The sequence below is a fragment of the Beta vulgaris genome, chromosome 3 (assembly GCF_026745355.1).
Source record: "Beta vulgaris subsp. vulgaris cultivar EL10 chromosome 3, EL10.2, whole genome shotgun sequence".
Lineage (NCBI taxonomy): Eukaryota > Viridiplantae > Streptophyta > Magnoliopsida > Caryophyllales > Amaranthaceae > Beta > Beta vulgaris.
Window position 1 is genome coordinate 7,928,041 of NC_079204.1, and position 14,307 is coordinate 7,942,347.

Genomic DNA, 14,307 nt, shown 5'->3' on the forward strand with positions numbered 1-14,307 from the left:
GGAATTCGAATACGAAACCAAACCGGAACCGGAAACCGAATCTGAAACCGAAACCGAAAATGAAAACGAATACGAAAACGAAGATACGAATACCAATACGAAAACGAATACGAAAAACAGATACGAATAGGAATACGAATATTAATACGAATACTAATACTACTACGAATACAAATACGGATACGAATACGAAACCGAAACCAAAACCGATCTGGAACCGAACCGGAAACGAAACCGAAAATGAAAATGAAAACGAATACGAATAGGAATACGAATACGAATACAAATACAAATACAAATACGAATACGAATAGGAATAGGAATAGGAATAGGAATAGGAATACGAATATGAAACCAAAACCAAATACGAATAAGAAAACAAAACTGAAATCGAATACGAATACGTAATACAAAAAGAAATACGAACACGGAATACGAAACCAAAACCGAACCTGAAAACGATCCCGAACCCGAAAATGAAAACAAAAACGAATACGAATTCGAACACGGATAAGAATACAAATACGATTACGATTACGAATACAAATACGAATACGAATACAAATACAAATACGAATATGAATACGATTACTAATATGAATACAAATACGAAAACAAAACCGAAAACGAAACAAAAAACGAATACGAATACATATACGAATAGGAATACGATTACGAATATGGAATACGCATACGGATACGAACAAGAATTCAAATACGGATATGAATGCGAAAACGAATAGGAATACGAATACAGATACGGGTATGGATACGAATAGGAATAAAAAAGTGAAACCGAAACCGAAAACCAAACCAATACCGAAAACGAATAGGAATACGAATACAAATACAAAACCGAATGCGAAACTGATCCGAAAACCAAACCAAATTGAAAACGAAACCGAAAATGAATACGAATACGAATAGGAATAGGAATACGAAATCGAAACTGAAAACGAAACCGAAAACTAAACTGATATCGAAATCAAATACGAATAGGAACATGAATACAAATATAAAACTGAATACGAATAGGAATACAAATAGGAATTCGAATACAAAACCGAATCGGAACAAGAAACCGAATCTGAAACCAAAAATGAAAACGAATACGAAAACGAAAAGACGAAAATACGAATACGAATACGAATATGAATACGAAAACGAATACGAAAACGAATACGAATACAAATACGAAAACGAATACAAATACGGATACGAATACGAATATGAATACTAAAACGAATACTAAAACAAATATGAATACAAATACGGATACGAATACCAAAACGAAACTGAAAACAAATAGGATTACGAATATGGAATACGAATATGGATACGAATACAAATTCGAATACGGATATGAATAAGAAAACGAAAACGAATACGAATACGATTACGAATATGGATACGTATAAATACGAAACCGAAAACGAAATCAATTTGGAAACCGAACCGAAAAACGAAACCGAAAATGAAAACGAATACGACCAGGAATAGGAATATGAATAGGAATAGGAATACGAATATAGGAATAGGAATACGAAACCGAATAGTAATAGGAACTGTAATATTAAAACGAATACAAAAACGAAAATAAAACCGAAAACGGATACGGATACGAATACGATTACTAATATGAATACAAATACGGATATAAATACGAATACAAAACCAAACCGAAAACGCAACTCAAAATGAATACAAATAGGGATACGAATAGGAATTCAAATACGGATATGAATACAAAAAAGAAAAAGAATACGAATACGGATACGGATACGAATAAGAAAACAAATATGAATACGAAACCGAATGCGAAATCGATCCGAACCAGAAACAAAACCGAAATCGGAACCAAAAACGAATACGAATATGATTAGGGATAGGAATAAGAATACGAAACCGAAACTGAAAACGAAACCGAATATGAATACGAAACTAAAAACGAAACTAATACCGAAATCAAATACGAATAGGAACAGAAATACGAATACCAAATACGTATATGAAACCGAACACGAATAAGAATACAAATAGGAATTTGAATACGAATACAAAACAGAACTAGAACCAGAAACGGAACCTGAAACAGAAAACGTAAACGAAAATGAAAACAAAAATGAATACGAATAAGTATACGAATACAAATACGAAAATGAAAATGAAAACACGAATACGAATACAAAAACGAATACGAAAACGAATACGAATACGAAAACATATACGAATACGAATACGAACAGGAATACGAATACGGAATATGAATACGAAATCGAATACGAATAGGAATACGAAAATGGAATATGAATAGGAATACGTACCGAATACGAATACGAATTCAATTACGGATACAGATACGTATACGAGTATAGGGTATAGAGTTTAGGGTTTAACGTTACAGTTTAGGTATAAGGTATAGGGTATAGGGTATAGAGTATAGGGTATAGGGTTTATGGTTTATGGTTTATGGTTTGGGTTTAGGGTTTTGGTTTAGGGTTTAGGGTTTAAAGTTTAGGGTTTAGGGTTTCGGTTTAGGGTTTAGGGTTTAAAGTTTAGGGTTTAGGGTTTAGGGTTTATGGTATATGGAATAGGGAATATGGTTTAGGTTTTGGGTATAGGGTTTAGGGTTTAGGGTTTTGGGTTTAGGGTTTATGGTTTATGGTTTTGGGTTTTGGGTTTTTGGGTTTAGAGTATAGGGTATAGGGTATAGGCTATAGGGTTTAGGGTTTAGGGTATATGGTTTAGGGTATAGGCTATAGGGTTTATGGTTTAGGGTGCAGGGTTTATGGTTTAGGGTATATGGTTTAGTGTTTAGGGTTTAGGATTTAGGGTTTAGGATTTAGGGTTTAGTGTTTAGTGTTTAGGGTTTAGGGTTTAGGGTTTACGGTATAGGGTTTAGGGTATAGGGTTTAGTGTTTAGGGTATAAGGTATAGGGTATAGGATTTAGGGTTTAGGGTTTAGTGTTTAGGGTATAGGGTATAGGGTTTTAGGGTTTAGGGTTTATGATTTAGGGTTTAGGGTTTAGGGTATAGGATTTATAGTTTAGGGTTTATGGTTTAAGGTTTAGGGTTTAGGATATAGGGTTTAGGGTATAAGGTATAGGGTTCAGGGTTTAGAGTTTAGGGTTTATGGTTTATGGTTTAGGGTTTAGGGTTTATGGTTTAGGGTTTAGGGTTTAGGGTATAGGGTTTAGGATTTATGGTTTAGGGTTTAGGGTTTATGGTTTAGGGTTTAGGGTATAGGGTATAGAGTATAGGGTATAGGGTATAGGGTTTAAGGTTTAGGGTTTAGGGTATAGGGTTTATGGTATAGGGTACAGGGTTTAGGATTTAGGGTATTTGGTTTAGTGTTTAGGATTTATGGTTTAGGGTTTAGGGTTTAGGGTATAGGGTATAGGGTATAGGATATAGGGTATAGGGTATAGGGTTTAGGGTATAGGGTTTATGGTATAGGGTATAGGGTTTAGGGTTTAGGGTTTAAGGTTGATGGTTTAGGGTTTAGTGTTTAGTGTTTAGGGTTTAGGGTTTATGGTTTAGGGTTTAGGGTCTTATTGTTTAGGGTTTAGGGTTTAGGGTATATGGTTTATCGTTTAGGGTTTAGGGTTTAGGGTACATGGTTTAGGGTTTAGTGTTTAGGGTTTAGAGTTTAGGGTTTAGAGTTTAGGGTTTGGGGTTTAGGGTTTAATGTTTACGGTTTAGGGTTTAGGGTTTAGGGTTTAGGGTTTAGGGTTTAGGAATTAGGGTTTAGGGTTTAGGATTTAGGGTTTAGGGTATAGGGTTTAGGGTTTAGAGTTTAGGGTTGAAGATTTATATTTATATTTATATTTATATTCATGTTTATGTTTATGTTTATGTTTATATTTATATTTGTATTTGTATTTATATTTATATTTATATTTGTATTTATATTTTTATTTGTATTTATATTTATATATACTTATATTTATTATTTTATACTTATATTTGTATTACTATATGTATTTCTATTTCTTTTTGTATTTATATTATATTTATATTTAATTTTATATATATATTTATATTTATATTTGTATTTGTATTTATATTTATATTTATATTTATATTTATATTTATATTTATATTTATATTTATATTTATATTTATATTTATATTTATATTTATATTTATATTTATATTTATATTTATATTTATATTTATATTTATATTTTTATTTATATTTATATTTTATATTTATATTTATATTTATATTATATTTATATTTATATTTATATTTATATTTATATTTATTATATTATATTTATATTTATATTTATACTTATATTTATACTTATACTTATACTTATACTTATACTTATACTTATACCTATACTTATACCTATACCTATACCTATACTTATACCTATACTTATACTTATACTTATACTTATACTTATACTTATACTTATACTTATACTTATACTTATACTTATACTTATACTTATACTTATACTTATACTTTATACTTATACTTATACTTATACTTATACTTATACTTATACTTATACTTATACTTATACTTATACTTATACTTATACTTATACTTATACTTATACTTATACTTATACTTATACTTATACTTATACTTATACTTATACTAATATGAATACAAATACGAAAACAAAACCGAAAACGAAACAAAAAACGAATACGAATACATATACGAATAGGAATACGATTACGAATATGGAATACGCATACGGATACGAACAGGAATTCAAATACGGATATGAATGCGAAAACGAATAGGAATACGAATACAGATACGGGTATGGATACGAATACAAATAAAAAAGTGAAACCGAAACCGAAAACCAAACCAATACCGAAAACGAATAGGAATACGAATACAAATATAAATATAAATATGAATATAAATATAAATAAAAATATAAATATAAATATAAATTATATTTATATTTATATTTATATTTATATTTATATTTATATTTATATTTATATTTATATTTATATTTATATTTATATTTTATTATATTTATATTTTATATTTATATTTATATTTATATTTATATTATATTTTTATTTATATTATATATTTATATTTATATTTATATTTATATTTATATTTATATTTATATTTATAATTATATTTATATTTATATTTATATTTATATTTATATTTATATTTATATTTATATTTATATTTATATTTATATTAATTTTATATTTATATTATATTTATATTTATATTTATATTTAATATTATACTTATATTTATACTTATATTTATACTTATACTTATACTTAATACTTATACTATACTATACTATACCTATACCTATACTTATACCTATACTTATACCTTTACTATACTTATAACTTATACTTTATATTATACTTATACTTATACTTATACTTATACTTATACTTATACTTATACTTATACTTATACTTATAACTTATACTTATACTTATACTATACTTATACTTATACTTATACTTATACTTATACTTATACTTATACTTATACTTATACTTATACTTATACTATACTTTACTAATATGAATACAAATACGAAAACAAAACCGAAAACGAAACAAAAAACGAATACGAATACATATACGAATAGGAATACGATTACGAATATGGAATACGCATACGGATACGAACAGGAATTCAAATACGGATATGAATGCGAAAACGAATAGGAATACGAATACAGATACGGGTATGGATACGAATAGGAATAAAAAAGTGAAACCGAAACCGAAAACCAAACCAATACCGAAAACGAATAGGAATACGAATACAAATACAAAACCGAATGCGAAACTGATCCGAAAACCAAACCAAATTGAAAACGAAACCGAAAATGAATACGAATAGGAATAGGAATACGAAATCGAAACTGAAAACGAAACCGAAAACTAAACTGATATCGAAATCAAATACGAATAGGAACATGAATACAAATATAAAACTGAATACGAATAGGAATACAAATAGGAATTCGAATACAAAACCGAATCGGAACAAGAAACCGAATCTGAAACCAAAAATGAAAACGAATACGAAAACGAAAAGACGAAAATACGAATACGAATACGAATATGAATACGAAAACGAATACGAAAACGAATACGAATACAAATACGAAAACGAATACAAATACGGATACGAATATGAATATGAATACTAAAACGAATACTAAAACAAATATGAATACAAATACGGATACGAATACCAAAACGAAACTGAAAACAAATAGGATTACGAATATGGAATACGAATATGGATACGAATACAAATTCGAATACGGATATGAATAAGAAAACGAAAACGAATACGAATACGGATACGTATAAATACGAAACCGAAAACGAAATCAATTTGGAAACCGAACCGAAAAATGAAACCTAAAATGAAAATGAATACGACCAGGAATAGGAATATGAATAGGAATAGGAATACGAATATAGGAATAGGAATACGAAACCGAATAGTAATAGGAACTGTAATATTAAAACGAATACAAAAACGAAAATAAAACCGAAAACGGATACGGATACGAATACGATTACTAATATGAATACAAATACGGATATAAATACGAATACAAAACCGAAACCGAAAACGCAACTCAAAATGAATACAAATAGGGATACGAATAGGAATTCAAATACGGATATGAATACAAAAAAGAAAAAGAATACGAATACGGATACGGATACGAATAAGAAAACAAATATGAATACGAAACCGAATGCGAAATCGATCCGAACCAGAAACAAAACCGAAATCGGAACCAAAAACGAATACGAATATGATTAGGGATAGGAATAAGAATACGAAACCGAAACTGAAAACGAAACCGAATATGAATACGAAACTAAAAACGAAACTAATACCGAAATCAAATACGAATAGGAACAGAAATACGAATACCAAATACGTATATGAAACCGAACACGAATAAGAATACAAATAGGAATTTGAATACGAATACAAAACAGAACTAGAACCAGAAACGGAACCTGAAACAGAAAACGTAAACGAAAATGAAAACAAAAATGAATACGAATAAGTATACGAATACAAATACGAAAATGAAAATGAAAACACGAATACAAAAACGAATACGAAAACGAATACGAATACGAAAACATATACGAATACGAATACGAATAGGAATACGAATACGGAATATGAATACGAAATCGAATACGAATAGGAATACGAAAATGGAATATGAATAGGAATACGTAACGAATACGAATACGAATTCAATTACGGATACAGATACGTATACGAGTATAGGGTATAGAGTTTAGGGTTTAACGTTACAGTTTAGGTATAAGGTATAGGGTATAGGGTATAGAGTATAGGGTATAGGGTATAGGGTTTATGGTTTATGGTTTCGGTTTAGGGTTTCGGTTTAGGGTTTAGGGTTTAAAGTTTAGTGTTTAGGGTTTAGGGTTTATGGTATATGGAATAGGGAATATGGTTTAGGTTTTGGGTATAGGGTTTAGGGTTTAGGGTTTAGGGTTTTGGGTTTAGGGTTTATGGTTTATGGTTTTGGGTTTTGGGTTTTTGGGCTTAGAGTATAGGGTATAGGGTATAGGCTATAGGGTATAGGGTTTAGGGTATATGGTTTAGGGTATAGGCTATAGGGTTTATGGTTTAGGGTGTAGGGTTTATGGTTTAGGGTATATGATTTAGTGTTTAGGGTTTAGGATTTTGGGTTTAGGATTTAGGATTTAGGGTTTAGTGTTTAGGGTTTAGGGTTTAGGGTTTAGGGTTTAGGGTTTAGGGTTTAGGGTATAGGGTTTAGGGTATAGGGTTTAGTGTTTAGGGTTTATGGTATAGGGTTTAGGGTTTAGGGTTTAGTGTTTAGGGTATAGGGTATAGGGTTTTAGGGTTTAGGGTTCATGATTTAGGGTTTAGGGTTTAGGGTATAGGATTTATAGTTTAGGGTTTATGGTTTAAGGTTTAGGGTTTAGGATATAGGGTTTAGGGTATAAGGTATAGGGTTCAGGGTTTAGAGTTTAGGGTTTATGGTTTATGGTTTATGGTTTAGGGTTTAGGATTTAGGGTTTAGGGTTTATGGTTTAGGGTTTAGGGTATAGGGTTCAGGATTTTGGATTTAGGGTTTAGGGTTTATGGTTTAGGGTTTAGGGTATAGGGTATAGGGTATAGGGTTTAAGGTTTAGGGTTTAGGGTATAGGGTTTATGGTATAGGGTACAGGGTTTAGGATTTAGGGTATTTGGTTTAGTGTTTAGGATTTATGGTTTAGGGTTTAGGGTTTAGGGTATAGGGTATAGGATATAGGATATAGGGTATAGGGTTTAGGGTTTAGGTATAGGGTTTATGGTATAGGGTATAGGGTTTAGGGTTTAGGGTTTAGGGTTTAAGGTTGATGGTTTAGGGTTTAGTGTTTAGTGTTTAGGGTTTAGTGTTTATGGTTTAGGGTTTAGGGTCTTATTGTTTAGGGTTTAGGGTTTAGGGTTTATGGTATATGGTTTATGGTTTAGGGTTTAGGGTTTAGGGTATATGGTTTAGGGTTTAGTGTTTAGGGTTTAGAGTTTAGGGTTTAGGGTTTAGGGTTTAATGTTTATGGTTTAGGGTTTAGGGTTTAGGGTTTAGGGTTTAGGAATTAGGGTTTAGGGTTTAGGATTTAGGGTATCGGGTATAGGGTTTAGGGTTTAGAGTTTAGGGTTGAAGATTTATATTTATATTTATATTTTTATTCATGTTTATGTTTATGTTTATGTTTATATTTATATTTGTATTTGTATTTATATTTTTATTTATATTTGTATTTATATTTTTATTTGTATTTATATTTATATATACTTATATTTATTATTTTATACTTATATTTGTATTTCTATATGTATTTCTATTTCTTTTTGTATTTATTTTATATTTATTTTTAATTTTATATATATATTTATATTTATATTTATATTTGTATTTGTATTTATATTTATATTTATATTTGTATTTATATTTATATTTATATTTATATTTATATTTATATTTATATTATATTTAATTTACATTTATATTTGTATTTGTTTTTATATTTATATTATATTTATATTATATTTATATATATTATATTTATATTATATTTATATTTATATTTATATTTATATTTATATTTATATTTATATTTAATTTATTATTTATATATATTTATATTTATATTTGTATTTATATATATATTTAAATTTACATTTATATTCGGATTTATATTATATTTAATTTACATTTATATTTGTATTTATATATATATTTAAATTTACATTTATATTCGGATTTATATTATATTTAATTTACATTTATATTTAATTTATATTTATATTTATATTATATTTATTTTATATTATATTTATATTTATATTTAATATTTATATTTATATTTATATTTATATTTATATTTATATTTATATTTATATTTATATTTATATTTATATTTATATTTATATTTATATTTATATTTATATTTATACTTATACTTATACTTATACTTATACTTATACTTATACTTATACTTATACCTATACTTATACTTATACCTATACTTATACTTATACTTATACTTATACCTATACCTATACTTATACTTATACTTATACTTATACTTATACTTATACTTATACTTATACTTATACTTATACTTATACTTATACTTATACTTATACTTATACTTATACTTATACTTATACTTATACTTATACTTATACGTATACTTATACGTATACTTATACTTATACGTATACTTATCTTTATACGTATACTTATACGTATACTTATCTTTATACGTATATTTTAAGGGTTTTAAATGACTTTTAATCACTAGAATAGTTGTACTATACTAGGGATTAAAAATAACGAAAGTTTGATACGTAAAAACGATTTTAAAACACGTTTAAGGGGTTTGGGTCGTTTTTAAAGTTGCTGTAAATTTTTAGTTCAAGGTATTTATTTCATTATTTTATTTTCTAGGCGGAGAATTCGTAGTGGGAGACTTTAGAGCGTAAAAGTGGCCTACAGATTTGTTTATACAAGGTACGTACATTGTCTACGTGCTATATGATTTAGAAACATGCTTTAAGGATGTTTATTTATTAGTATCATGTATAGGACTCTGTTGTTCATATATATGATTTTTGGAATTGTTTTACATGTTATTTGCATGTGTGCTACATGTAAACTAGAAGTATTTATGAGTATTGATGTTTGTATGGAAGTTTGATGCAAGCAGATAAGTTCAGTTTATGTATTAGTTCGTGAGTGAATTAATGTAAGTAAGATTGAATCATGTGTTACATGGATTCTGAGTATTATTTATTTATCTTATAAGAACCGTGGATCTTATTTGGTAAGTACAAGTTATACCTATATAAAGGTAAGGATTATTGTTTTTGGCTAGGTTCAACAAGTAAGTTGGTAAAGGATTAAAAAGGAAGTAAAAGAGTCTTGGTTGATAAGTGTGATCACTTGTTAATCCAAAGATAAAAAGGAATTTTGTTATGATTGTGTGATTATGAATTGTGTGTTATTTGCTTGTTGTGGTGTCAACACAAGTAATAAAATGTACTCAACGTAAAGTGAAACAAGAATATAGTATAGACTTTAGACTGGTGCACGTCTAGAGTTGGACATAAGGGTTGGGGTTATGGTGAGCGTGCCATAGCTTTTCTAGGAATGGATTGATCACCATCCCTATTTATTTCAAAGGTTCCTCGATATCGCAGGTCACTCTGAAATGCGGAGTCGCGCCCGCATTTCATCTTAGTAGGCAAGACAACTCGTCCAATAACTATTCATTTAAGTGATAAAAAGTTGTTTAAGTTTAGTTCAGTAAAAGTTGTCTGCAGATTATTATATACTTATGTTATTATTTGTTCCTGCAGTTATTTTTGTAGTATCATGTTTAGGATTATTTATGTCTGATATATAGTACTCAGCTTTGCTGATTATGCTTGTTTGTGTGTGTGATCATGGCTTTGCCTATTGATCCTGTGATGATCCTTCTGGTGAGCAGAGTCAGTATTGCATTGACATTACAGGTTTGCAGATGCATCTCATTGGGAACCTGAATTGGAGAGACTAATTGTATTACTAGTATCATTTAAGTTGTTTTCATAGGAACTGATGTTTTCAGACAATAGTTAAGTTGGTGTGTTTTTAGTTCTGACATTGTTTGGTTCGAAAGTTTTAATAAAGTTGTTTTAGAAGTTGTTTTCCACTGCAAAATTCCGAGTAAGCCGATACGTTATCACACGGGGGATAATGCCTGGGTAATTCTCTAAGGTTTATTATAAAAGTATTTTCTAGAAAAGAGAATTATCGGGGTGTTACACATGTGGAGATGGATATACATTTTGTTCGGGAAAAGGTTGCGCTGGGTCACGTCCGAGTGCTGCATGTTCCTACTAGATATCAGTTTGCAGACATTTTCACTAAAGGTCTTCCACGACAGTTCTTCTTGGAGTTCAAGTCCAGTCTCAGCATTCGCCCTCCTCCCGCTCTGACTGTGGGGGTGTGATAGAATATAAATATAGTTATGATATATTTTGTTTCTTGGAGATATACTTTGTATAGTTTTCCTAATCCTAATAGGACTATCCTAGGATGTAACATTATAAATATTGATCAATGATAATCAATCCAGCTAAGGAGTTTTCCCAAATCTAACAGAAAGGTTCGAGGACGTCAAACTGTCAATGTACATTGCTCACCACAAGTTTGGAATGGTTGAGTTGGATTTGTGCTTGAGTATGCTTAAAATTAATTCTTTTGTTTATGAAAACTATGTTAATTCTGTGTGTTTACATATCTTGATTATTATTTCCTAATTTTTTTTATTATTATTGTTGCATATGCTACATGCCTTATTCTTATTGATATTCTTTTTCCCGCAAAGTAGAAGTTTCTTGTAGTTAACCTTTAAGGTTGCATATATCATTAATTGTTTTATACCTTTTTTTAGAGTCTCCAATAGTTCAAACACTTATCATATTTAATACTAGTGTTAAATGCATGAGATGCGTGCGAAATGAAATAAAAATCGTTTGATATATATTTTTTATTAATAAAAAAGACAAGAAATTGGAGAAATTATAATTGCACTTCTTCATGCACTTCATGACATATATTTCTTTTAATAAGTTGTGACTTTTTATAAATAAAGCCACATTGGTTGGTATTACATATTTACTTATCTTTATTCTATATGTCAAGAAGGGGAGGACGCCAAAAAAAAAGAAAAAAAAAATTAACTACTTACTTTAGTTAAAAAATAAAAAAAGTAAAAATAGAAAAAGGAACTACCTATTAATTAAAAAAGTAAAAAAAGATAATACGAAAACGATTACAAAAAGAAAACCGTCAACAATTCAAAAATACCTAATTTATTACTACGTATTTCCTAAAAATAAAGATACCTAATTAAAAAATACCTAATTCAAAAATACCTAAATATATATAATTAACAATTAATTTAATTTTCTACATTTCCTAAAAATATAATTTTCTATGTATTTTCGCACACATCGTGTGCATATAAAGCTAGTAACTTTAGTCCAAGTCAGAAGAGCTTGATAGGAAACGAAGAAGTAAATTACAGTTCATGATAATATTTATTTTTCTATTTTTCATTCTTTACAAAAAAAAACATAATCTGCTGCAATTTTTCTACACATACTCATTTGTTCCAATATTTGTCTTTTTTTTTTTAATTCATATGAGCCACGTGCAGTACAAAGTACAAAGAAGTGGATAGGAAAATTCAAACTTGTGATCTATCATTTACATCACCTCAATCTTAATCAGTAGGCCAATACATCTTCAGTTTGTTTTTTGTGCAACAAGTCACACGAATTCCAAAGCGTGCGGCACGCATTATTGAGATGAGTTCCAGTGTACAGTTTCAATTCAACATCTTCCTTCCCGAAATTGCTCTTCTCCTCTCGCTCAAACACCCCAATTTCCACTTTTTTCTCTCTCCTTGGCTTCCAGGGCTAACCTTCCACTTCTTTTCTTCGTCATTGATCTCTCTCTTGCCGGGTCGGACCCGATTTTTTTTGGCTTTGAGAAAGCCAAAACGACTTTTTAGTCTATTTTTTGGTCCGGTCTCTTTTTGGACCGAAAAGACCGTTAATTTTGGCCCGAAATAGCGGGCTTTGGGCACAAAAATTCAGCCCGAAATAGCAGGCTTTGGATACAAAAAATTGGCCCTCCCATGATCACCTCTAATTATACCAAAAAATAAAAATTTTAAAATAAGGAAGCAACCAACTTTTGATTTTTTTTAAACCCAGTAAACCGTAGAATTTAAATCAGATTATCAAAACAGTTTAAAAAAATATTCCTAAAATAGTGGAAGAAACTCTCATGATTAACCGGCTAAATCTAATATCAATTTTCAACTCCCAAAAACAGTAAAAATGCTCCAAAATTGTTGAAAGTTCTTCCTCTCCTCTTCTCCGTTATATGCAAACGAAAGACAACACTGTCAATTCTCAATGGAAAAAACAATTCAAAAGGTAATTCTTTTCTTATTTACTTTGTTTTTAAAGGGTACTATTTTCTTCATAATCTGATACATTTATTGGTTTGTTTTTAACCAAGTGACAAGTAAAATTAGATGGAGTGATTTTATAAATAAATATAGAAAGTATGAATCGTTCCCGGAAAAAAATTTGGCCAGCTCAACTTGAAATCTTTATATTCAAATTCATCAACCACCTTTTGGACCTTATATTGCCTGTGGACTATGATATATAAATTTGTGTTGTAACTTTAGCTTCTTGTTAGATGTTAATTAATCAGGTTTTACCGTCTTAATTAGAAAATTTGATAATATTACTAAACATGTTAGTAGGCTATAATCAGGTGAAACCGTTTATTATAAGGTTGAGTTAGGTAAAAATCTCAACTGAGTTACCTTGTCATATCGGGTTCAGGTTACAAGTATCAGCCCATTCGTCTTAATATAGGTTAACTTTAACCTAGCTCAAATGGATCATTATTAGCCCTATCGTTCATACATTTCATAAATGATTTGGCATCATATCTTGGATGAAACACACATCACTTGTATAAAAGGGTAGTACTTTATATAATATTCAATGAAGGATATACTACCTCTGTTTTTTTAATCTTTTTCGCTTGAAATCTTGACACTAATCATACTTAGAGAAATCTTCTCAATTTTTTGGAAAAAATATAATCATGTGGAGTTTTGTTTGATTCGTTGCAATAATTACTTTATTCATATTTAATGGTTATAATTCTTCGATATTTAAGTTCAAAG